We start from the raw sequence: 12,864 nt of genomic DNA, 5'->3' as shown, positions 1-12,864 counted from the left end.
TACATGTACGTAAAATAAGTCAGAATTGAATATTTCAATTCTTCTATTATATATTAAATTTGTATATATACATAGACAACTATATATCTAACATGTGATTCTATATTGTATATATATATTATATATACAATAGTATTCAGTAATCCGCGTACAATCGTAATGATATATTTCGCATTAGTCAGAAGTACACTGGAATATGCATCGCCAATTTAGAATCCACAATATAAACTTTACATAGTATTGTTATCAGCGCATTCAAATACTGCCGCCACAGTGCTTAGTTCACCAATTGGCCGCCAGAGGCGCCACTCTCATGTGGTTCACAGTATGGCCGGCAGAGGCGCTGCTGGTTGAAGGCGGGAGCGACTCCACAGCCACCTACCGGCCACCCGGGGGACGAGCAAGGATTGCAAACGGCCCAGACTTGGAACTGCGCAATGCGCGATATAACCTTACTGAATATTGGATGTTATTATTGTAATAGACCGTGAAGACAATATAATATTTCATCATAACCATTTACTTAGCGTTTTATTATTGCTAACAGTATAGAACGTATCCAAAACAAATTTATAAAATATATTACCTCCAAATTCAACAATAACTTTGAATGTACATTTGAAACATTGCAGCAAAGGCGAGTAGTAGCCGACTCAATATTTATACATAGAATTTTAAACAATAACATACCTAATAATTTCAATCCTTGATGGTGATGAATTGAAGATGAATTTTGGTAATAAAACTTTGTTTCTTACGGGTTGATCTTTTTGTTTGTTTATAAGGATGTTTATTGATTTCATTTTGCCCTTTTGAGTGCTTCATTATTTTTTTGATAGTTGGGAACGGCCCATATGTGATCTGCAGCCCATCTTAAGTCAACTAGCGATGTATTAATAGGAGAGAGAATATTGTGGGATGGGGTGGCTGTGCTGATTCTATTATCAATCCAGTTATTACAGTACAAAAACTAATTTTGAGAATTATATTTAAATGCCACCCTACCCCTCAAACGAACTGTTTTCTAAAATTAGAGTCTTAGATATTCCCCAGTTATTTACTAAGACAAACTTGTGCTACATACGGACAAATAACCTGCTGGTTAGCACACACCCGCTTTTCATCAAACCTGGAATGCGTGCTCCCTAAAACTAGAACCACATTCGCTCAACGACAGAACGACAATTATGGTTCATTGCTCCTAAAAATATACAATGCATTGAACACGGATATAAAGTCAATTAAATCTATATCCCTTTTTACTATCCGCGTTCAACATCGAAAGGGGACGAGCTTTTTTTAAAGAATGCATGAGTACAGTGTTTAAAAAAAAATTAACTCTATCATTTACTAGGTTTTATCTTTATTCATATTTATAGTATGGTATGCATTATTTTAATTTTTGTTTCACCAAATTCCTTTTCCGTTATGTTTTATTATTGTTATTCTTACATCAATCATGTACGAGCCTAGTATGGTAGTTGAGAAAGTCACCAAAATTGTAATTTTTAATATTTATAAAATAAATAAATAATTTGCCCATTTTAGAACATCGTATAAGGTTGAAATAAAATAATTCATAGCAAAGATGATTGTGCCAAATTATGTACATTTCTCGGTTAGTAGACTCCATAACTTCAAACAATCACAATTAAGTAGACTATTGAAGCTTTCACTCTGAGCTTTGCAAAACAACTGATTAGCTTAATCCACTAACTCCAAATGTACCTAGCTTTTATATGGGGCCAAAAAATTAAGAGGCATTGTGATTTTGTGACCCAGTGCCAGTGGCGACCCACCATTTGGGAAACACAGGATATGGGTTGTCAATCACTGCACAGATTAGATTGTACCAATTTAATTAGATCGAACACTCCAGATAAGATTATACAACTCATTCTCTAATTAAATGCATTCGTATCATTATTAATTATGATAAAAACATCAAGTTGCGTAACATTAATATTTTTTATTTTACCAATACAATTGGAATAAATAAAGGATTGTCTGCTTTGGCCCACCTTAACCAGTGGAACCGTTACCCCCAAGACAATGGGTTTCCAAAGAACATGCGAGATTTTGACAGAAATGCTTCGAAAAATGTGAAACAAAATGAACTGAAAAACAAATTCAACATCGTTTGGGCTAATAAAACTTTAGATTCTACTTTTGATTTTTATGAATGGCGCCAGTAAAAATATATTTCTGTTTTATGCTCTGGCCTTCAACAGGTAAAGTTTTTCTAGTTTGGCAATAATTATTGGTGGTTACGACATACCCGAAGCCGGTAATTCTTTTATTTTCCCATCTCGTCTATGAGCGACCTCTGTGTTTCTTTTTATTCCATCTGTTGGTCTATGTTGAACTACAACACTCTGTTAAATTATATGAATATGCTTAAATTGTCAGGCAGATGAATTTTCACTGACTTGGTATTTCTATATAAAACTCTAAATGATTTAGTTGATAGTCCGGTATTGCTAGAATTGATAAACTTCCGGATTCCACAACGTAATACTAGAAGTCAGAATTTATGTCAGTGCAGAAATTCTGGGACTAACTACCATATGTACCTATTCCTCTTTGCCCAGAATACTAATGGAGGGAAACAATTATACCAAGTCAGTGGACATCTTCAATTTATTTTTAAACAAATATAAAATATTTTTAATGAAGCAATTCAGTTATGTACAATAAATAATGTATATTTCTTAATATTCACATGTAAAAGCCCCGAAAAAGGGCGTTAATTAATAAATAAATAAGTCATATCAGTCACATCAGTTGCATCAGTCGCTTAGTCAAATCAGTTGCATCAGTCGCTCGGTCACATCAGTCACATCAGTTGCTCAGTCACATCGGTTGCATCAGTCGCTCAATCACATCAGTTACATCAGTCAAATCAGTCACATCAGTTGCTCAGTCACATCGGTTGTATCAGTCGCTTAAGTCAAATCAGTTGCATCAGTCGCACAGTCACATCATTTACACCAGTCAAATCAGTCACATCGGTTGCATCAGTCGCTCAATCACATCAGTTACATCAGTCAAATCAGTCACATCAGTTGCTCAGTCACATCGGTTGTATCAGTCGCTTAAGTCAAATCAGTTGCATCAGTCGCACAGTCACATCATTTACACCAGTCAAATCAGTCACATCAGTCTCTCAGTCACATCAGTTGCATTAGCCACATCAGTCGCATCAGTCACATTAGTCGCGTCAGTCGCGTCAGTCGTCAGTTGCATCAGTTGCTCAGTCACATCAGTCAAACCAGTTGCATCAATCACGTCAGTTGCATCATTCGCTCAGTCACATCAGTGGCACAGTCACATCAGTCACATCACTCGCATTAGTCGCTCCAGTCACATCAGTTGCTCAGTCGCATCAGTCACATCCCCCTCCTTAACAACTGGGAAGTATTTGATAACATTGCTGGGTTCTGATTTTTGGCAACTCCCCCCGCCATCGAAATCCAAACTGAAATCTTGGATAAAAGTGAAAAGTCTTCACTGTGTAAACACCCATTGCTTCCGTTGCTATGGTGGACTGGACCAAATTATGTTTAGCAGGGATAATAAAGAACAACTGCATTGTTTTAACAGAACATATATTTTTTCAATAATATATACAAGAATCAGCAAACTATACAATTTTATGCCTTTTAGGTATTCATCAACATTTGTATTCATAGTATAATAATATATATTTAAGATATCATCACAACCAATCTATACTTCTATGTCGAATTAACATTGGTTTGCTTTTGGAAATACATAATTAATTCCTGATTTAAAATCATCCAATTTTTAAGCTTGGCGGAAATGTGATTATGTTATAAATTCATTTATGAATAAGTATTAATAAACACATGATTAATTAATTACAGAATTCTTATGTATTAGACCAGTGTAAAGCAAAGCTATTTTATTATATCTATTGGAAGATATTAAAACTGAGAAGCTACGCAATCATTAAATTATAATTTATTATGCATATAAAACCCGTCCGTTTAGTTTGGAGATCACATCACATTATTACGGCATTCACTAACGGAATTAATAATTCACCATTACTGCAGTAGAATCAATTTACTGTCATTTAGAATCAATTCATTATGTCAGAGTGAATTATCTGTCCTTTTTCTGTCAAATGTCAATTATTCTAAAATTACAGCGAATTCATCGTAATTTTAGAATGCATTCATTACTTCACAGTTATTTAAAAAGCAAATATTAGTTCACGGTGAATGCACGGCTTTTATTTAGAATTCATCACTGTCATTTTAAAAAGAAAATATTACTTCTAAATGAATTCACTGTCATTTAGAATTAATTCATTATTTTAGAGTGAATTTGCCGTCATTCTAAAAAGAACTCATTATTTCTGAGTGAATTCACTGTTACATATGTTTAAAATCAATTCATTACTTCAGAATGAAATCCTCTTAATTTTAGAATGCATTCATTACTTCATGGTGAATTATCTCGATTTTTAGAATAAATTCATTACTTCAGAGTGAAATCCTAGTAATTTTATAATGCATTAATTACTTAATGGTGAATTATTTAAAATGACTTTGCCATCAGTTTAGTGTAAAATAACCACCAGTTTAGTGAATACCATGTTGTGAAAAGACATAATCTGCAACAATATACAATAATTAATTAATAACAAATGTTTGGTGTTCAGTTTACTAACTAAATAAATAAATAAAAAATACTAAAAAAATAATAAATAGATAACAAGAATACATATTATTAGCAAAGATATTGGAAATAAATTCGTTGTGTTTATTTGGAAATTGAATAAATGACAACAAATTTTAAGAAAAATTGACAAATGGCAATGAATTTTAAATATTAATAATTTTTACAAGAAACATCCTAAACCATAAAAACTAAAAGAAATTGAACTATAATTTATTTTAGATAGCTTAAATAAATCACAGCATGATTTTTTTAACTTTATTTCATACTGGTAGTGTAATGTTACAACTGTATAATTATTGACAGTAAGAAATATAACATCAACAGCAATAAATCATCGCTGTAAGTCATTCTGCAATAAACCTTCATCGGTGGAATTGATACATATAGGATTTTTTCAATGCAAGGGAATAGTCTTACAATGAAAACTGAATCACTGCGCATTTTAATTGTCTTTCGTTTGGGTAAAATCATTGCCAGTTTTTGTCTCTCCTGAAAAGTGGCCAAATATGATTTACACGGTGATTGCCATTGCCGTCGATGTGAACATAATAGGTATAGATTTGTCATAAAAAATCTTTCCGCTTAGTACTTAGTTAGTAATTAAAATTAAAAATAATAAGTTTTAATTCATTGGACAACAGAAAGACATTGCAAAATGTTTACTTTTAATAAGAGTATTTCATTATCAGTTTGGATAAAAAATTGGATATTTTATGTGTTGACCAAATAAGTTCTGCCTTTTGTCAATGGGTCTGTGGAAACCACTTTGGGGGAATGTTTGAAAACTGAATAAAATGATAGTAGTCATTTCAATCGTGAGTGGTGGTTTCTCACGGTGATACCGAGAATATCTTCCACTGGCATTTAGAATTAATTCATTACTTAAGAGTGAATTAACTGTCACTTAGAATGTATTTATTACTTCAGAGCGAATTCACTGTCATTTAGAATGTATATATTGCTTCAGAGTGAATTCACTGTCATTTAGAATGTAGGTATATATTTATTACTTCACAGTGAATTCATAGTAATTTTAGAATGCATTCATTATAACAGAGCGAATTCACTATCATTTAGAATGTATTTATTACGTCAGAGTGAATTCAACGTCATTTCACTCATTACTTCAGAGCGAATGCTGTCATTTAAAATGCATTTATTATTTCAGAGTGAATTCACCGCAGTTTAAGGGTGACTTTGCCATCAGTTTAGGATGCAAATAATATGTACATAGGTGCTAACATGAGTGTTATTAATTTATTTCAATTATTTGTGAAATATTCCATATTATAAAAATTAATTGAGGAACTGGATCAAATAACAACTTATGAATTTATACTACCGCAATGTCTTTCTGTAGACCTTGAAAAATCCATTTTGGATTGAAGACTTCCATCCATTTAGACACTGAAAAGAAAATCTATAGGAGTGTGACTTATAAAAAACTGATGCCCTCAATTTACATGTGATCTTTCCACCCCTAGGCCCCAGGCAGGTAAGTGAAATTGATCGCTTTTTCAACAAAAGAATTTCGATCTTTGAAAAAGTTTCATCAATTCCATCGGAAGTAAGATAAAATTACGCTTACTTCGAACCCAGTACACTTCTATCAGTTAATCTCTTCAGTGCAATAAAACATACACCATTAACCTAATTGACTTAATGCGACGTATTTACCCTTTAATGGATGAACATTAATTTAATTCAACATGGAAGCATAATTCAAAAAAGGCTATTAACCCAATAATAACATTGGATTTTATTTTAATTTAATTTATACAACATTAACAATAATATCTTTTAATTAGTGCAACATTGGCTAGACAGTCAGTTGGTAGGGTTATTGAAATGATGGAAATCAAACGCAGGAAATTTTAAAATCCGACAAACCTGGAGTATTTCACAGAAATTTAATCAGCGCCATTTTGTTTTTTTTCTCGACATTCGAAAGGTAACCGTTTAGCGCTGAATCTAGGTCCGTTACAGCTTTCGATCAAAGCATTTCAACTATGTTGTGCTTTTTTGCTGAATTGTTCGAAAACTCGGCTAGTATCGGCATTTGACGGGAACTTTTTCAAATGAAAAATTATATCAAACGTTTGAAAAACTTGACGGCAGTTGTAAAGAACGATACAATACTATTGTAACACTCCAGTCCCGGTGCGACCAGTTCACCCGGGCGCATACAATGATATATTTTTGTATCCAGTAAGTAAAGGTTAAGATTTTTTTCGATCTATCTACAAGCGTATTTATGTTGTGATGAAACCGCATAAATGAGAGGAAAACTGTTGTTACGATATGCAATAATTACAGTAATCTATCACTTGCAGACAAGTGTCCCATTAGTGAAATTAGATTATGGTGCATACATACAAAATATCCAACCAAAAAACAAAAAAACTGCTATCGATCTTTCATAAAATTTTCCATTTTTTGTTTTAAAGTCAAAGTGTCGTGTTTAGTCTGGCGAGAAGACTCCATTTGTAAACTTATTCAAACAAAAAATGTGGCTGAAAGAAACGAACAGAAACACAAGCGACAATTGCTAGCTAAACAATAATAACGAACCCCGGTGGCTGGAAAAATTGTCAGCGAGACGAAGCTAGAGGGCAGCGTAGTAACTGAGTGTCTAGGATAAACCTAACCGATGCGGGGCGGTACAGAGCTTTGCGCTCGAGTCTAGGCACGCGGCGGGCTACTGAACTTGATATAGGAATACCGGCAAATTACACAGCTTGATTTAGTGCCGCCAACTCGTAAAAATAAGCTGTCAAATAATCGAGAGGTGGATTACAGAGAGAGTTCTGTATTTCAACGAGGACCGTCCAAAACTCGAAATTCTGCTGATAGTTGATTCGATGGTCAACAATTTGATGAAGTTAGCAAAGTCAGCGCTTAATTTTAAAATTGTAATAACTTAACGTGTTGTAAGCGGACGTCACAACAGTCGGGTTTGAGTGGCCGTGCCCCATACACAGACATCACAACAGTAGTTTTGCGAACATGTATCAAAGAAAAGTGCCGTAGCATCAAAACGCAACGTGTTCAAAGAGTTAAACAATAATAATAATGATGATTGTCGATGGTGTATGAAGACAAGCAGGTGTTTTTTTATTATTGTCTATGCCTTTAGCACATTGAAGGTTATATATTATATATATACAAATTACAGCATTGTCATAAATTACGTAATAGAACTGCGTACACACGTAAATTAACTATGATTATAATTTATTACAATATTTTAGATGTATTTATTTTACACAATTTTAAGTAGAGTATAATGGGTAAAATATTACGGCGTCTAATGGAGGTGATTTTTTAAAATGTGAACACTGAAAAAGTCCCAATTGCCTAAAACCATTTAGACTATGGCATCCTCAATTGAGGCATCCTCAACTGGGGTATGCTGTGAGTAAATACCGGTCGTCCTGTAATGTTATGCTTTGTTTATCATTGGAATAAATTTTATTTAAAACCATATAAATATACAACATATAAAGGAGATAAGAAAACAAAACAAATTAATACAAAATCAATAGACATAATGTTTCAGAAAGTATTTGGCTAATTGAGGCCCTTCATACACTGAGATACTTACAAGCTATGTGACTGCAATGCAACCACAAGTTGCCTACCGATATGCTACTCTTTAACGTTTCTCTGTACGTTTCCGTACACGGCGCTACCCCAATTATACTGAACTGGATCATTTGCAGCCGTGGAATTAATACGTTATCAGGTGGCTCTAATCCTTTCTAACGTATTCCGGTAAATTATAGTTATATAAACATAAATAGTAGCAGCTTGCCACACTAAAATACATATTGAAAGGTGGGTCAAATCCCAGCACTGGGAGGAATAAAAGGACCAGACCCAAGGCGAACCAGACAACTACTCAATATGGACAGAAACTCACTGAGGGAACTGGTAGGATTACTAACGGGACACTGCCATCTCAGGAGACACATGCAGTTGTTGGGAGTGGAAAACACCAACAGATGCAGGAAATGTGAAGAGGATGAAGAGACTCCAATTCACCTTTGGTGCCAATGTCCCGCTCTGTTGGGAACAAGGCTCAGATACCTGGGAAGACACATTGTAGAAGCCATAGCCAGATATCCAACAACAACCCTGGTGAACTTTATTAAAGGGACTGGGTGACTGTTAAAGAATTGAGGTAAAATGGGAGATAGTACAATGGGTCTATGGTCTAAGTGCTCACGGGAACTACATTTAAACCGTCTCCGATCTATAAATAAATAAATATTTTCCCACCTCCAGAATAAATTCTACATTCAAATCATCCTCAGACACCATTTCTGTCAAACGAATAGTAGTTGCGTACGCAACTAACATAGCGTGCTACCAGCACTGTCAGTAGCGTGCAACAGACCTCAAATCCGATGACGACGCATAGCGTTGTGTGCGAACACTAACAAAAGAGTATGGCGGATACTCACGAGCGAGGCTCACGTGTACGCTTGTAAGTATCTCAGAAAGAAGTAAAATTTGTATAAGGACTGTGATTTTTAATGCTGTATCTTCTCTGCCTACCACTCTGGAGACATAATGTGATGGTATGTTATATATAAATAAAATTGTATCAAAAGGGCGATCAAAACCTTAATATTAATTAGGTACGTACTTAAAAGTTATTAAAATATTGTTAAGAAAACATTACTTACGTAAAATTAGATAATATTTTTTATAGCAGCATACATAAACATTATAAAGGCAAGTAACAATACTAATATTATTAGAGAAAAAAAAAACTTTTTGAAAGCATGTTGAGGCCTTAGAAAGGATTCATAATCATTTTAAATTAACAAAGCAAACATTTCATAAATCATTTTCAAAAATAATTTAAAGTATTCTAAATATTATTCACATTACAAAAAAAACTTTATATTATAATACTAACAGTATGTTGATTGTAAAATTTTATATTTTGACCGTATGGCATCTTTAAAACATAAAATAGTTTTTTTTTGTCCTTTGAGCCAATATTTTTTTCATGTGCACAATTATAATTAATTTCATAAATGTATAATTTAAAAAATTTTTCAATTAAACATTAATTTTGTCAGGTTTAATATAATTTTAAAATTAAATGTGTAAAAGTTGGAATACATACGCTTTTAAAGTAGCAACAATAGTTATGAAAACAAACTACATATTTGTTAAGCAGTTCAATAAAGCAACTCACCAAATTACTGGGGTATGACTGCCACTATCCACAAATACAGAATGTTCGGCATTAAATTAATTAAAAAAACCTTCCAATTATTATGCAGATACCGAGTATATACTGATTAGTTCTTCGATCTCCAATACTTTCTCATAGCTTCGTCTCTTACTAATTAGGGCGAGGGATGCTATTGGTTAGTTTTCACCTCGCCACTCTGGCTTACATATTATGTGATCCCTGAAAGGGATGACGCAGCTGTGATGACCTATAATAGGTCGTGTTTCAGTGCTAGGAGAGCAAGTTACTTCCCGGTGCCTTGCGTGATACTTCAGTAAACCTCTGGCAGTTTTAATCCAAGAGACGCTTCGTAAATTGCCTACTTCAGAGTGCAGCTAACCAATATATTCGTTGAAACCCTCGTGACGAACAAGTTACCTAACTTCAGTCACTCTGGCAGTTCTGACCCAAGCGACGCTTCGTAAACTGTCGACTTTAGGAGTTCAGCTAACACAGAGAGAAAATACTCTTTGAAACCCTTTCGGTAAAACATATTACGTTAATTTGGGAGGAACGATAATGTGTAACCTGTTTCCTGAGTGAAATATTGTTGAACTGCTGTAAAAATGTGATATATTTGCAAATTGATTAACCCCAAAATGAAGACTAATTGTGTTTGCAGTTAAAATCATTAATTTATTTAATAATCCCGTTACAGATTTGAATATTTCCTTAATTGCAAGCCAATGCAAGTTTTTTTAGATTCGTATTTTCAAATCCACATTAAGATTTGTTTCTGCTCTATAAACACATGTAAGTTGAATAACGCTTAGTAGCGTTTTTGAACCTTAACATTTGTTAGAGTGGCGGTTTTGCACTTCAACCATGACGGCGACCATTTTGGATTTGCTAAGTACTTACATGTTTTCTGGCTCATGATTGGTGCATTTACCTCACCAAAAGTTGGCCATCATTTTAAAAGTTTATTTTTGAATGGCTATTGCTTTAGTTTGAAGATTGTATGGTGTAAAGGCTGTAGAGGATTACTAATCAATCATTAGGTCAAGATGAACAAAGTGTGGATAGAGGTGGTTTTGCTTAAATACTATAAAGACCATAATATTTGAGTTGCTAAGCCCATTTGTTTAATATCTTTAAATCACACTGGTAGGCAAATAATTAAAAGAAAACAATTCACTAAATTAAAATGTACATAAATAACATTGTTTTTGTTTTAATTTATAAATAAGTTTCTACTTGGAAGATTAGAAACATTAAAATCTTGTGTGAAAAACAGTGAAATCTCAATCGATCGTTTTTCCTCAAGTATCGCTTATTTATTCCAGTCATGAATTAATTTCATACAAAACTCGCGAAATCAGATTGCATCGATCGTTTCTCTATACGTTGTTTTAGTACCATATTACACGGTCAATCAAAAAGATAAGCGTTTCAAACTAAAAAATTAACCGTCCGGTTAAAAAAGTGTATACTGTTGTTGTGGCCGAAGATTTTAGGAATTACGGAAATTTTATTAAACACATATGAATGAATTTTTTTTCTATATTCCCGCGTTCATTGTTTATTTCGATACGATCCTTCGAAAACTATTGAAAGAAATTTCACTGTATAATATTATGGTAAAGGTTAATTGAATATAAGACATCTACAATGGGTTAGTAAAATAAAATATTTTGTAAACGTTTTAAACAAGTGGAATTTAGGCCGTTCTCCATTAAAAAAGAGAGAAATTAAAGCAGTTTTTACACTGTGGATTGACTCTAAGGCATCTGCTTGAAGGGCAGATGCTCTTACCACTGAGCGTCTTAGGCAAACTATGTCATTATTTTAATAAATAACATAGAAATAAAATAATCTGAATGTAAAACTAACTATCTAATCTGGTTTAGGCTACGACCATCTCAAGCTATGCTTCTTGCGTATCACAATATCATATATTAACTTTTAATAACCTTAACCAAGGGGAAAGCCACCGCCATCTTTATTAATACAAGCCACACTGTAGAAAGTACGCTGACAGTTAACGAGATCTGTTTACGGACTTCTTGCACTGGGTTTAGCGAGGAATAGTACTAAAATCAGTGTAGTTTCTAGAGAATGGCCTGTATTAACATAGATGGCGGTGGGCGAGCTTAAAAATAATAAATAAATATAATACATTAAGTAATATACACAATCATCGGGAGGTAAGTTTCAAATCGCTAGATTATTTAACCACAGTCGAACCCCGTTAATTTGAAATCCACAATTCCCATGCAATTTGAATATTCGTGTACATAAACCGATTATCGTTACGGCCGGGCCTTCAAATTTAGATATTTGTGAAAATACGATGTATTCACGTACAAATCGAAAAATCGACATCGATTACCGGCGCGGCCGGGCCATCACATTCAGAATTACGTTATGATAATACGAATTAGAACCGTATATATATAATCCAAATTTTACTGCTTTTTATCCCCACGGCTGACATTTCAGATTCAGATTTACAAAATTATAAACTGAATTTATTAAATTACAGAGATATATTTTCGTGTACGGACTAATTAATTACGATTCAAATAAATTATTTTCACGTGGTTTGGCAAAAATTTCGATTTATGCATTTTTTTTAATTATCGAGGTCCTACTGTGTCACTGCAAAACTGTTTTTATATAATTTACAAAACAATTTCTTTTACGACAATTCTTTGCCATATTTTTTTTTTAATGCGAATTGTGCGCAAGAGTCCCAACTGCCCTGATTCAGTGGGACCATGGTATCACCAATTGGGGTATGTTGGACGAGACGGGGATGAGGAAGTTTTGGAAGGATCTGGCTATTCAGATCTGGTAACCAAACATGGGTAAAGCAATTTCAAGCAAAAATTTGATTCAGAAGTCACCGTGGCGATATTGAGAGTACCTGCCACCTCTTACGCACACAATGCAACAAACAA

The sequence above is a fragment of the Hesperophylax consimilis genome, chromosome 28, assembly GCF_061612785.1.
Source record: "Hesperophylax consimilis isolate HC1 chromosome 28, BYU_Hcon_1.0, whole genome shotgun sequence".
Classification (NCBI taxonomy): domain Eukaryota; kingdom Metazoa; phylum Arthropoda; class Insecta; order Trichoptera; family Limnephilidae; genus Hesperophylax; species Hesperophylax consimilis.
Note: the sequence above shows the minus strand (reverse complement) of the source record.